This window comes from Panthera uncia, chromosome D1 (assembly GCF_023721935.1).
Source record: "Panthera uncia isolate 11264 chromosome D1, Puncia_PCG_1.0, whole genome shotgun sequence".
Lineage (NCBI taxonomy): Eukaryota > Metazoa > Chordata > Mammalia > Carnivora > Felidae > Panthera > Panthera uncia.
The window spans coordinates 43501803-43516346 of record NC_064808.1 but is presented as its reverse complement, the minus strand read 5'-3'; the positions used below and the strand labels follow the sequence as shown (position 1 = coordinate 43516346).

The 14544-nt window shown below is 38.9% G+C and overlaps 1 pseudogene; it reads left to right on the top strand.

Moving 5' to 3' along the window:
- Positions 1–7953: 7953 nt before the first annotated feature.
- Positions 7954–9548, top strand: LOC125935868 (dnaJ homolog subfamily A member 1-like; annotated as a pseudogene).
- The last annotated feature ends 4996 nt before the right edge of the window (positions 9549–14544 follow it).

Below are 14544 nucleotides of genomic sequence, written 5' to 3'. Positions count from 1 at the left end.
CCCCAATACTTCGTAAAAATTTAAACTAGCCATTCCTTAAGACAATGAAAAGAAAATGAAAAGGCAAATCACATACTGGTAGAAAATATTCATAGTACATCTATCTGCATTAAATGCTATGGTGCTCCCTCCAAATTTCCCTTCCACAACTGCTGGAAGTTTTAGCAGCTAGAGCAACAGGTAATTCTGCCTCTAGACATTTCCATTGGCCAGAGTGAGCTGCCAATAACAGAATGTCTCAGTCCTGAAAGAGTTTGGAGATATGAATGTGGAGGTCACTGTTATCAACTCAATTTATAGTTCTGAGTGAAATCCCTTAGTAATAGAGAAGATATTTACAACAGAGTTTTGAAGAAATACAATGTTTAATGTTTGGGTAAAGGAGGGAGAAGAGAAGGGAAAAAAAGAAGAAGGTGAGGGAGAAAGGGAGAAGAGAGGTAAGGGTATCCAGAGAGATGGGAGGAAAACTAGAATTGCGTGGAGACGTTAAAGTCAAGAGAAGAGGATGTGTCTGAAGGGAGGTAGTTTATCAAATGCTGCCAGAAGATTATGTGAGAGAAAGACTAAACAATGTTTATGAGATTTAGCAATATGGAGGTCACTGGAGACAAGAGGTCAGAGCAATTTATTTGCATAATGGGGCAGAAACCAGATTGATGAGTGAGAGGTAAGGAAATAAACACAGCAATGAAACAACTCTGAAATATTTTTGAATGAGAAGAAAAGAGAGAACTAGGTTAGCATTGGGAGCAACTACCTGAATCAGATGGCAAAATGTTTAAAAACTCAATTTAATTATTTTTAAGTAAGTGCTACATTCACTTGGTTCAGAGGTTTTTAAAAATTATACATTGAGGGGGGCCTGGGTGACTCAGTTGGTTAAGCGTCCAGCTTCGGCTCAGGTCATGATCTCATGGTTTGTGAGTTCAAGCCCCACATCAGGCTCTGTGCTGACAGCTCAGAGCCTGGAGCCTGCGTTAGATTCTGTGTCTCCCTCTCTCTCTGCCCCTTCCTTGCTCACATTCTCTCTCTCTCTCTCTCAAAAATAAACATTAAAAAAAATTTTTTTAATTATACATTGAGAAGTTTTACTTTCATATTCTTTATAATCCACACCCCCTACCTCATCCTCTACATGTAACCACTGGCCATTAGTTTTAGGAAAACTAGTGAAAAAAATTTTTTTTTCAACTTTTTAAATTCCAGCTCATCAACATACAGTGTAATATTAGTTTCAAGTGTAGAATTTAGTGATTCAACACTTCCATACATCACAACAGGTGCACTACTTAATCCCCATCACCTATTTAGTCCACCCCTAACCCACCTCCCTTCTAGTAACCATCAGTTTGTTCTCTATCGTTAGGACTCTTTCTTGGTTTGCCTCTCTTTTTTTCTCCCACGTTTATTTGTTTTGTTTCTTAAATTCCACATGTGAGTGAAATCATATGGTATTTATCTTTTTTGATTGGTTTATTTTGCTTAGCATTATAGTCTCTAGTTCTATCCACATTGTTGCAAATGGCAAGACTTCATTCCTTTTTATGGCTGAGTAATATTCCACTGTGTGTGTTGTGTATGTGTGTGTGTGTGTGTGTGTGTGTGTGTGTGTGTGTGTGTAATCTTTACCCATTCACCAGTAGATGGAAACTTGGGCTCTTTCCATAGTTTGGCTACCTTAGATCATGCTGCTATAAACATTGTAGGTGCACGTATCCCTCTGAATTAGTATTTTTGTATTCTTTGGGTAAATACCTAGGAGTGCAATTGCTGAATCATAGGGTAGTCCTATTTTTAACTTTTTGAGGAAACTTCATACTGTTTTTCAGAGTGGCTACACCAGTTTTCATTCCCAAAAAGTGTAGGAGGTTTCCCCTTTCCCCACATCCTTGCCAACGCCTGTTTCTGTGTTGTTGATTTTAGCCATTCTACAGGTGTGAGGTGATATCTTATTGTAGTTTTGATTTGTATTTCCCTGATGATGAGTGATGTTGAGCATTTTTTCATGTGTCTGTTGGCTATCTGTAGGTCTTCTTTGGAGAAATGTCTCTTGATATCCTCTGCCCATTTTTAAATTGGGTTATTTGTTTTTTGGGTGTTGAGTTGCATACATTCTTTGTATGTTTTGGATACTAACCATTTATCAGATATGTCATTTGCAAATATCTTCTCCCATTCTGTAGGTTGCCTTTCAGTTTTGTCGATTGTTTCCTTCACTGTGCAGAAGCTTTTTATTTTGATGAAGTCCCCATAGTTTCTTCTTGGTTTTGTTTCCCTTGCCTCAGGAGACATATCTAGAAAAATGTTGTTATGGCTGATGTCAGGCAAATTACTGCCTGTGCTCCCCTCTAGGTCTTTAATGGTTTCCTGTCCCACATTTAGGTCTTTCATCAATTTTGAATTTATTTTTGTGTATGGTGTAAGAAAGTGGTCCAGTTTCATTCTTTTGCCTGCTGCTGTCCACTTTTCCAATACCATTTGTTGAAGAGACTGCCTTTTTCCCATTAGATATTCTTTCCTACTTTGTTGAAGATTAGTTGACCATACAGTTGTGGCTTCTTTTTTTTTATATTCTGTTGTGTTGATTTCTATGTCTTTGTTTTGTGACAGTACCATACTGTTTTTTTTTTAAGTTTATTTATTTATTTTGAGAGAGAAAGAGAGAGAAGGGGAGGGGCAGAGAGAGAGGGAGAGAGAGAATCCCCAGCAGGCTCCACACTCAGGGTGGGGCCCGCAGCAGGGTTTGATCTCATGACCACAAGATCAGGACCTGAACCAGTATCAAGAGTCGGACATTTAACCAACTGAGCCACCCAGGCGCCCCAGTACCATTCTGTATTGATGACTACAACTTTGTACTATAGCTTGAAGTCTGGGATTGTGATGCTTCCAGCTTTGCTTTTGTTTTTCAAGATTGCTTTGGCTATTTGGCTATTTTGTGTTCCATACAAATTTTAGCATTGTTTCTCCTAGCTCTGTGAAAAATGCTATTGGTATTTTGGCAGGGATTGCATTAAATGTATAGATATTTTTGGATATTATAGACATTTTAACAATATTTGTTCTTCCAATCCATGAGCATGGAAGGTCTTTCCATTTCTTTGTGTTCTCTTCAGTTTCTTTCATTAGTGTTTTATAGTTTTCAGAGTACGGGTTTTTCACCTCTTTGGTTAGGTTTATTCCTAAATATCTTAAAAAAATTTTTTTTACATTTATTTATTTTTGAAAGACAGAGAAAGACAGAATACAAGTGGGGGAGGGGCAGAGAGAGAAGGAGACACAGAATCTGAAGCAGGTTCCGGGCTCTGAGCTGTCAGCACAGAGCCCAACACGGGGCTCAAACCCACAAACGGTAAGATCATGACCTGAGCTGAAGTCGGACGCTCAATCCACTGAGCCACTCAGGTGCCCCTTATTTCTAGATATCTTAAGGTTTGGGGTAGGCAGATAAGAGCAAATACTAATGTAAATTAATGTTCCTCCCCTCTTTCTTACACAAAGACAGCATACTAGCTTTGATTTTTTTCACTTAACAATAGATCTTGTACATCTTCCCAGATCAGTACCTACAGAGGGACACAAGTTGTTTCCTTTTGCTGTCCCTGCTGAGTGGATAGAGCATTTTCTCACTGATTCCCATCCTCCACTGATGCTTGCTCCCAGAAATGTTTCCAGACCACCGGTGTGAAGGGATGGTAGCCCTCCCTTGGCTTCAGGGAAAGCATTAGGCTGAGAAAACTTGTGTAGGGGAATTGCGCACCAGAGCTGCTCCAGAAATGCAAGCTGAACCGAGGGGATGTGGCTTAGGGCACAAAAAACACTACATAAACCCATACCAGGAAAGTGAATGGAAGATGTTTAATCTTTTAGAGAAGAACCTTTCCCCCAAGCCCCTCCCCATCCCACGTTGTTGGGGAGGAAAGTGGTTATTAGGTGACCAGTTGCCTTTGCACATGTGTTTAAGCCTCAAATGAATTTCCTGTCCTTAGCAGAATTCTCATTCCTGCCCTCAGTCATAGGACTCAGGCTCTAAAGCCTTTCTGGGGTTGCCGGGCAGATCTGCCTCTGTGCTATATAGCAGCCCCCTTGGAACTTATTCTGGGCTGTGGATTCCTTTGTTGTGTCACCTAGTAACACTTTCTTGTTCACTTTCCATCTTCTAGAATTTTGCTGAAATCTCCCAATGGAGAAATGTCTATTCAGATTCTTTGCCCATATTTTAGTTGGGTTATTTGTCTCTTTATGTTTGGGTTGAAAATGTTCTTTATATATTCTGGATTCTAGTCTCTTATCCAACATATGATTTACAAATATTGTCTCCTATTAGGTGAATTGTCTTTTCACTTTCTTAGTGGTGTCCTTTGAAGCACATTTTTTAATTTTGGTAAAATCTTACTTTTTCTTTGTCTGCTTCTGCTTTTGGTTTCATATTTCAGAAACAATTGCCCAATCCAAGGTTATGATTTACACCTATGCTTTCTTCAAAGACTTTTATAGTTTTAGTGCTTAGATTTAGGCCTTTGACTAGTTTTTAGTTAATTTTTGTATATGATGTGAGAAAGGGTGCAAAATCACTCTTTTGCATATGGATATCCAGTTGTCCCAGAACTATTTGTTGAAAAACTATTATTTCCAATTGAATGGTCTTGGCATCTTTGTTGAAAATCAACTGACCATAAAGTGAGAGAGTTTATTTCTAGATCTCAATTCTATTCCATTGATGTGTATTCAATTCTATTCCATTGTGTCTCTCCTTACCCCACTACCACACTGTCTTGATTAGTGTAACTTTGTAGTAAGTTTTGAAAGTCAGAAGCTTGAGTGCTCCAAATTTATTCTTCTTTTTCAAGATTGTTTTGAATTGTTTGGCTATTCTGAGATCTTTGAATTTCTCTATTAATTTTAGGGTCAGCTTGTCAATGTCTGTGAAGAAGTCAGCTATGATTAAAAATTGGCACTTTAACTTTTCTTAATATCAAAGTACTTGTAATATACCTCAGCAATGTTCATAAACAACATCTCAACATGAATATTGAGAATTATACACATATTTATTATTTATGTTTATTTGCTCAATAAAATTCCTTGAAGCTTCTGTTCAGAGGGTGGCAGTTGAAAATCATAGCAGAGGGGAGCCTGGGTGGTTCAGTTGGTTGAGCATCTGACTCTTGATTTTGGCTCAGGTCATGATCCCAAAGTCATGGGATGGAACCCTGCATCAGGCTCTGCACTGATGCTCCATCAAGCATGCAGCCTGCCTGAGACTCTCTCTCTCCCTCTGCCCTTCTCCCCTACTTGTGCTCTCTCTCTAAAATAAAAAAAAAAGAAAGAAAATCATAGTAGAACTTTCTAACTTTGTGAAAGTCTATATATTTTTATGTTATCCCCGTGAAGCATAATAATATACACACCAGACTAACACAACATAGGATTCTTTTTATCTTTCCTATGTGATATTTTTGTTGCAGAGGATAAATGTTCACAAGATAGCAGACAGATTCCTCTTTTTTTGCTTAAACACAGAGTTCCAAATAAGACTGTTCAATAAAAATATTCTCTAAAGTCACTGTATTTCTCAACTACTTTGACATGAACCTTAAAATTCAATTCAAGAACTCTCACATTAGTACAGACTTTCTCTTTCCCAAAAGAGAATATCTGTGAATCACATCAAATCAAATGTAACACTTTTAAATTTATTATTATTATTTTATTTTATTTTATTTTTTAATTTACATCCAAGTTAGTTAGCATTAGTGCAACAATGATTTCAGGGGTAGATTCCTTAATGCTCCTTACCCATTTAGCCCATCCCCCATCCCATAAACCCTCCAGTAACCTTCTGTTCTCCATATTTAAGAGTCTCTTCTGTTTTGTCCCCCTCCCTGTTTTTATATTATTTTTGCTTCCCTTCCCTTGTGTTCATCTGTTCTGTGTCTTAAAGTCCTCATATGAGTGAAGTCATATGATATTTGTTTTTCTCTAATTTTGCTTAGCATAATACCCTCTAGTTCCATCCATGTAGTTGCAAATGGCAAGATTTCATTCTTTTTGATTGCTAAGTAATACTCCATTGTATATATACACCACATCTTCGTTATCCATTTGTCTGTCGATGGACATTTGGGCTCTTTCCATACTTTGGCTATTGTTGATAGTGCTGCTATAAACATTGGGGTGCATATGCCCCTTCAAAACAGCATACCTGTATCCCTTGGGTAAATACCTAGTAGTGCAATTGCTGGCTCATAGAGTAGTTCTATTTTTAATTTTTTGAGGAACCTCCATACTGTTCTCCAGAGTGGCTGTACCAGCTTGCATTCCCACCAGCAATGAAAGAGATCCTCTTTCTCCGTATCCTCGCCAACATCTGTCGTTGCCTGAGTTGTTAACATTAGCCATTCTGACAGGTGTAAGGTGGTATCTCATGGTGGTTTTGATTTGTATTTCCCTGAGGATGAGGGATGTTGAGCATTTTTTCATGTGTCGGTTGGCCATCTGGATGTCTTCTTTGGAGAAGTGTCTATTCATGTCTTTTGCCCATTTCTTCACTGGATTATTTGTTTTTTGGGTGTTGAGTTTGATAAGTTCTTTATAGATTTTGGACACTCACCCTTTATCTGATATGTCGTTTGCAAATATCTTCTCCCATCTATTGGTTGCCTTTTAGTTTTGCTGATTGTTTCCTTTGCTGTGCAAAAGCTTTTTATTTTGATGAGGTCCCAATAGTTCACTTTTGCTTTTGTTTTCCTTGCCTCTGGAGATGTGTTGAGTAAAAAGTTGCCGTGGCCAACTTCTGATGGAGAATGGCACTACTGAGTAACTTCTGTGGGTTCAGCCCATCTCTTCCTTGTGAAACTTCTTCAGTGATTTATACTAATCACTTTGATCTGACCCAGATAAAGTGCTTAATCGTTGACCCATGGCATTCTTCCCTCACTACTCACCCTGTTATTGCCCAAGACTCCTGTGTTGCCACATCCAATGATTCACTTTCCTCTCACGTAACCTTTAGACACTGTTGCCTGCTCTCTGCCTTATGAACTTTGTTCTGTGAATTCTTTCCAGATATTATACCACCCTGGATCTCCCACTTCTAAACATATGGTCTCTCTTTTCTCCAGAATTCTCTCCTGTCTTCCCACCGCACCCAAAAGATATGTCTCAGCCACCCTTGTCTTGCTCATGGCTTTCATAATCATTCCTATCCTGATATCTTCTTCTCATCTAGTCTTGTTCCCCCTCTTGCCTACTGGGCCTATCTAGTTGGATATCATATCATTTCAAATAAAGTATATCTGGATACGGACTTACTTTATTCTCCAAGTCAACTTCCTTTCAACTTCATTTCTTAGTGGTAACAACCATTTCCCAAGGTCAGTTCCCTGCCCTTTCATTCCTTATATCTAATCAGTTGCCGTGAAGTTCTGTAGGTATTTTCTGGAAGAATTCTCAAACCAATTGATTCATCTCCATTTCTCTTCTTTCTACAACTTGTTCAATTACTTTTGTAACATCTTCATGAAGTCAAGAGAAATCTGGTAAGAGCTTTAATCTGCAAGGCAAGTACACACCTGGAGAGCAAGTTAGGCCCTAAAGCCTGGGCCAGATAAAAATAAGCCATTGATCAAGATTGAGGGCTATTTTCAGATGGTATCAGGAAGGACTGATATAGCCATTACCTCAATATTGTATTGCCATAACTCCCTAACATGTCTCCTGGATACTGTATGCGACTAATGTATTTTGCTCTTAGGCACTTCTATACTTTTATTTATTTGGTTAGTCCGGGTTGGTGGTAATAGCTTAGTATTATCTCACTTAAAATTACTGATTTTTGTCAGAAAGGCTTCAGTACCATGGTTAAACCAAGAATGGTCAAGTACAGGGAACTTTCCAGAACACTTGCTGAAAAGCGGAGGAGCGGCGGCTGCCCGAGCTGTGCCCAGAAATGCGCTCCTTCCCGCTCCCCCCACACCGGCCTTGGCCCCCTCGCCGGCTGTAGAAAATGGTGAAAGAAACTAGTTACTATGATGTTTTGGGGGTCAAACCCAATGCCACCCAGGAAGAATTGAAAAAGGCTTACAGGAAATTGGCTTTGAAGTACCACCTGCCAAGAATCCAAATGAGGGAGAGAAGTTTAAACAGATTTCTCAAGCTTATGAAGTGCTCTCTGATGCGAAGAAAAGGGAATTATATGACAAAGGAGGAGAACAGGCAATTAAAGAAGGTGGAGCAGGTGGTGGTTTTGGCTCCCCCATGGACATCTTTGATATGTTTTTTGGAGGAGGAGGAAGGATGCAGAGAGAGAGGAGAGGTAAAAATGTGCATCAGCTCTCTGTAACCTTAGAAGATTTATATAATGGTGCAACAAGAAAACTAGCTCTGCAAAAGAATGTGATTTGTGACAAATGTGAAGGCCGAGGTGGTAAGAAAGGAGCGGTAGAATGTTGTCCCAATTGCCGAGGTACTGGAATGCAAATAAGAATTCATCAGATAGGACCTGGAGTGGTTCAACAAATTCAGTCTGTGTGCATGGAGTGCCAGGGCCATGGGGAACGGATCAGTCCTAAAGATAGATGTACAAGCTGCAATGGAAGGAAGATAGTTCGAGAAAAGAAGATTCTAGAAGTTCATATTGACAAAGATGAAAGATGGCCAGAAGATAACATTCCATGGTGAAGGAGACCTAGAACCTGGACTGGAACCAGGAGATATTATCATTGTTGTAGATCAGAAGGACCATGCTGTTTTTACTAGGCGAGGAGGGGATCTTTTCATGTGTATGGACATACAGCTGGTTGAAGCACTGTGCGGCTTTCAAAAGCCAATATCTACTCTAGACAATAGAACCATTGTCTTTACCTCTCGTCCAGGTCAGATTGTCAAGCATGCAGATATCAAGTGTGTGCTGAATGAAGGCATGCCAATTTATCGTAGACCATACGAAAAGGGTCGCCTAATCATTGAATTTAAGGTAAACTTCCCTGAGAATGGCTTTCTCTCTCCTGATAAACTGTCTTTGCTGGAAAAACTCCTACCTGAGAGGAAGGAAGTAGAAGAGACTGATGAAATGGACCAGGTAGAACTGGTGGACTTTGATCCAAATCAGGAAAGAAGGAGCCATTACAATGGAGAAGCGTATGAGGATGATGAACATCACCCTAGGGGAGGTGTTCAGTGTCAGACCTCTTAATGGGGTCAGTGAAGAACACTGATGGCATTTTATATGCAGTAGTGAACGAATGAAGGACTATAATCATAGCTCACTACTTGCTGTTATTGTTTTTGTTTTAATATTCAACTATAGTAGTGTTTTAAAAGTTAAATGAAGAATAAAAAATATAAAAGCTCAAAAAAAAAAAAAAAGAATGGTCAAGTACATACCTAAGTTGGTTTCCATGAAAACCAAAAGATGAGCAAAGAGGTATAATCCTTAACTTAAGATATTGTTCACTAGGTCAATAGAATAGTGTCAGGAACTGGAATTGAAGTAGAGCTTTCCAGAACCAGGGGAGACACAAACCAAAAAAATTATGGGCAAAAGTTTTTCTAAGCTTCCTGAGCTTCTCTGCTACCTGGAGAACAAAAATAATTTAAACCTTCACAATGAGCCTTATCTGAACTCTAGTCTTTGACTGCCAACAAGGCTGAGTGTCTCTTTCAGAAGAGTAGCTAACACTTATACAATACTTTCTTATATATATATATATATGTGTGTGTGTGTGTGTGTGTGTATACACATATGTATATATACATATATTTATATTTTTAATTTTTATTTATTTTTGAGAGAGAGAGAGAGAGAGAGAGAGAGAGCAGGGGAGGGGCAGAGAGAGGGAGACACAGAATCCAAAGCAGGTGCCAGGCTCTGAGTTGTTAGCACAGAGCCTGATGTGGGGCTCAGACCCATGAACTGTGAGATCATGAATGACCTGAGCTGAAGTCAGATGTTTAACCAACTGAGCCACCCAAGTGCCCCTATATAATACTTTCCATGGGCTAGTGTATTAACCATATTTTCAATATTTTATGGTGTTTGACAAGTTGTGGGGATTGACTCGCTGAGGAGAGACTGCCCCTCCCAGGGTTAGCTAATTCCCAGAGATAATAAACAATTTGCCTGAAATATTACTCAGCCATAAAAATAAAAATCTTGCCATTTGTGACAACATGTATGAACTTAGAGGGTATTATGCTGAGTGAAATAAATAAGACAGAGAAAGACAAATACTGTATGACTTCACTAACAGGTACAATCCAAAAACAAAACAAATGAACAACAACAAAAAAAAGTCAGAAACAGACTCATATAGAAAATAAACTGATGGTTGCTACATAGAGGGATGGTCAAAATAAGTTAGGAGGTTAAGAAGTACAGTCTTCCATTTATAAAATTAAGACACAGGATGCAATGTACAACATAGGGAATATAGGCAATAATACTGTAGTAATCTTGTATGGTGACAGATGATGACTACTTATTGTGGTGACCATTTTGTAATGTATACAAATATCAAATCTGTGTATATATTTCATAATGTATGTAAATATCAACTATGTTGTACACCTGAAACTAAAACAATATTGTATGTCAATGATTCTTCAGTAAAAATTTAAATTAAAAAATGAGCAACAAATCTGAAAGCATGTTTTGCATATATAAACCAACTAATCCCAAGTCCATACCCCCAGTCACCTCCTTTATTTAACGCCCCCCCCCAACTCCAAACCAATATACCCCCTGCCCTAAATCATCCAGGACTAAGTACCAGACAACTGAGACAGCTCATCAAAATTATTCAGACTAGCCAACCCTAAGCAGTTTCCCTTGCCCTGCCTTGCCTTTCCTATGGAAAACCATAAAGGCTCTGGGCCAGGCTTCCCCTTCACTACTTTCTGCCTCCTAATCAACACTGATGCTTCCCCAGGTGGCCCTGCATGGTATGTTGTGCCTTCTCCTCTGGGAAAACATAAGTAATAAAAGCCCTTCAGTGGCACTAGTCTTCCCGTGTTTTTACTTAGTCATCTCCATAAATTAAAATCCCATGAGTATAACAGAAATCGGAGCCATTCTAAGTATTTTGCATAAGTAAACTCACTTAGTCTTCACAAAAATTCTATAAGGTATATACCACTATTATCCCCATTCTAACAAGGAGAGCATGAGGGTAAGTAACTTGTTTACAATTCTATGAGTGAGTGACAGAGCTGAGACACCAACCCAGGCAGCTTGGTGTCAGCACTATATCGTGGAAGTCCAGGTGTTCCACGTACTCAAGACACAAATCTCTGCTTTCTCCTCACCAGCATAGACCTCCTACAAGGCCTGCCCTCTTTGTTTGACAACTTGCCTTGAATTAGTTATCAGAATGAGGAGCAGACACATCTGGGGCCTGAAAAGCATCACTGTTCTGATCCGAGGTGATTGGCTTGGGGTGAATAGAGAAAAAAACAACTAGTTAAAGTTGTGTAAAACTCAGATGCTACAAGAATGACAATCCGTGCTCTTTGTCTCTTGGATCTATTTTTTTGTGGTAAGAATACAACACAGTCCCTTCAGCAATTCTAGCAATGAACCAAATGTTTATGTGCAGCAAACTACAAGTCTTCCAGTGTTTTCAGGGCATAAAGTACAAAATGGCACCAGTAGATGAGACTAGAGAGATCCACAGGAAGCAGGCCTGGAATGTCTCACATGATTTACAAAAATGCAGGTAGGTGATGGGAAGCCAATATTTCTCCTTCCCTCATGCTTGAGAAATGGGACCCTCTGACAGATCCTCCAGAGGCTACTACATAAATGGTCTCTTAGGTTATGTGAAATATAGAGTAAAGCTTCTATTAATGGCACTATTAAAACCTAACATGAACATTTGACTTTCTTTTCAATTACTGTGTTGGGCCAATTCCCCGAAATAAAATTGAGTCAAAAAAATACCGTTGTTGGGACACCTGGGTGGCTCAGCTGGTTGAGCATCCAACTTTGGCTCAGGTCATTATCTCGTGGTTTGTGAGTTCAAGCTCCACATGGAGTTTACTGCTGTTACCCTGTCAGCACAAAGCCTGCTTTGGATCCTCTGTCCCCTTCTCTCTGCCCCTCCCCTACTCATCCTTGCTCTCTCTCTCTTTCAAAAAACAAATAAAAACATTAAAAAAAAACCCAACACGTTGTTCTTTCAAACTCCAGATTGCTTTCACTAACTTACATAGCCTCAAGCATTGTATATATTATACAAAGACTTGCCAGCATTCAGTTTTATCCTGTAAATTTATGCTACGTCATCCTACACTCTTCAGAAATCATTGTTTCATTCTCTTTTCTCTTCACATTTCCATCATTCTTTTCCCTTTTCTTGCCCTCAACCAATAATCTTATTTCTTTTAAAGGAAATCAGGTATGTGCCCACCACTAATCTACCAGCCCTCCAGCATCTGTACCTGTTTATTCTGTTGACCTTCAGATTATAATGGGTGGAATTGGCATGCTCTTAACCAAGGACAAACCTTCACTTGTTTATTGATCTTCTCCTTTTTACTCAGGACTTGGCTCTTCCTCTCTCTTCTGAATGCCCCATAAGTTCAGTGACTGGCAGCTCTCCTGAGCTTCAGGCTTATATTCATATATCTGATTTCTCAATTTCTCTACTTGGATGTGTATCAGGTGACCTTAAATGTAGTATATCCAGAACAGAACTCTTGATTTCCTTCATCCCCTAAATCAGTTCCTCCAGTCTTCCTTCTCTTAGTTAACGTCACGATCATTCCCTCAGTTGTTTAGACCCCAACCAGGAGTCATTTTTGATTCTTTTCTTTCTCCCACACCCTCCATCCAATCTATCTGCAAGTTCTGCTGCCTCTAACATCAAAATATATCCCAAGTCCGGTAATTTCACCTCTTCCAACACCATCATCTTTATATAATCCAGTAGTTTTAATATATTCATAAGATGTGTTCAACTATCACCACTCTCTTTTCCAGAATATTTTAATCACTCCTAAGAGAAACCCTAAATCCATTAGTAGCCATTGCATATTCACCTCTCTCCCTCATACTCTGGCAACTACTTATCTACTTTCTGTCTCTATAGATTTGCCTACTCTGCACATTTCATATAAATGAAATCATATAATGTGTGGCCTTTTGTGACTGGCTTATTTCACTTAGCATAACATTTTCAAGGGTCAACCATGTGGTAGCAAGTATTGGTACCACCATTTATTTTTCATGGCTGAATAATATTCCATTGTGCAGCTCTATACCACACTTTACTTATCTATGCATCAGTTGATGGGTGTTTGAGTTGTTCCTACTTTATAGCTATTACTAAGAATGCTTTGAGAAAAATTCTTTCCTAGCTGGGTCATATTGTAACTCTGTGTTTAACCTTTGAAGAACTGCCAAACTCTTTTCCAGAACGGCTGTGCCATTTTACATTCTGACCAGCAATGCATGAGTGTTCCAATTTCTCCACCTCCTTGCCAACACTTGTTAATGTTTGATTTTTAAAATTATAGCCATCCTATAATGAGTGTGAGTGGGTACCAATTTGGTTTTGGTTTGAATTTCCTTAATGGTTGATGATGTTAAGCATGTTTTCATGTGCCCATTGACAATGTATATGTCGTCTTTTGAAAAATGTCTATTAAAATTCTTTGTCCATTTAAAAAATCAAGTTGTCTGTTGATTGCTGAGTTGTAAGAGTTTTTATATATTCTAGATACTAGGTCCTTATCAAATATATGAAGTGAAAATATTTTCTTCCATTATCTGGGTTGTCTTTTCACTTTTTTGATAGTGTCCTTTGAAGTCCAAAACTTGTACACATTAATCAAGTCCAATTTATTTTTTCTTGGGTTTGTATGCTTTTGGTGTTATAGCTGAGAAACTGTTGCCTAGTCCAAGGTCATGAAGATTTATACCTATGTTTTCTTCTAAGAGTTTTATACTTCCAGTAATTAGATTTAGGTTTTCAATCCATTTACAGTTAATTTTGTATATGGTATGAGGTAGAGGTCCAAATTTATCCTTTTGTATGTGGATATCCAGTTGTCCAAATAATTCTTTATTGCAGAGGCTGTCCTGTGCATTGTAGGATGTTTAGCACATTCCTGGTTTCTACCCCTTAGATGCCAGTAGCACCCCCTCAAACTTATGACAGCCAAAAATGTCTTCAGAAATTGTCATGTCTCCTAGTAGGCAAAAACAACCCTGATTGAGAACCACTGATGTATGTAATTGGAATTATCTTGAAATGAAGTGTGCAACCTCTGGGCTTGACTGTTTTGCTTTAAAAAAAATTTTTTTTAAGTTTATTTACTTATTTAGAGAGAGAGAGAGAGCATACAAATGGGCGAGGACAGAGAGAGAGAGAGAGAGGGAGAGAGAATTCCAAGCAGCCTCCACGCTGTCAGCACAGAGCCCAGTGCAGGGCTGCAACTCATGAACTGTGAGATCATGTCCTAAGCTGAAATCAAGAGTCAGACGCTTAACCGACTGAGACACACAGGCACCCTGTGGAATATTTTCTTTTTTAAAGTAAA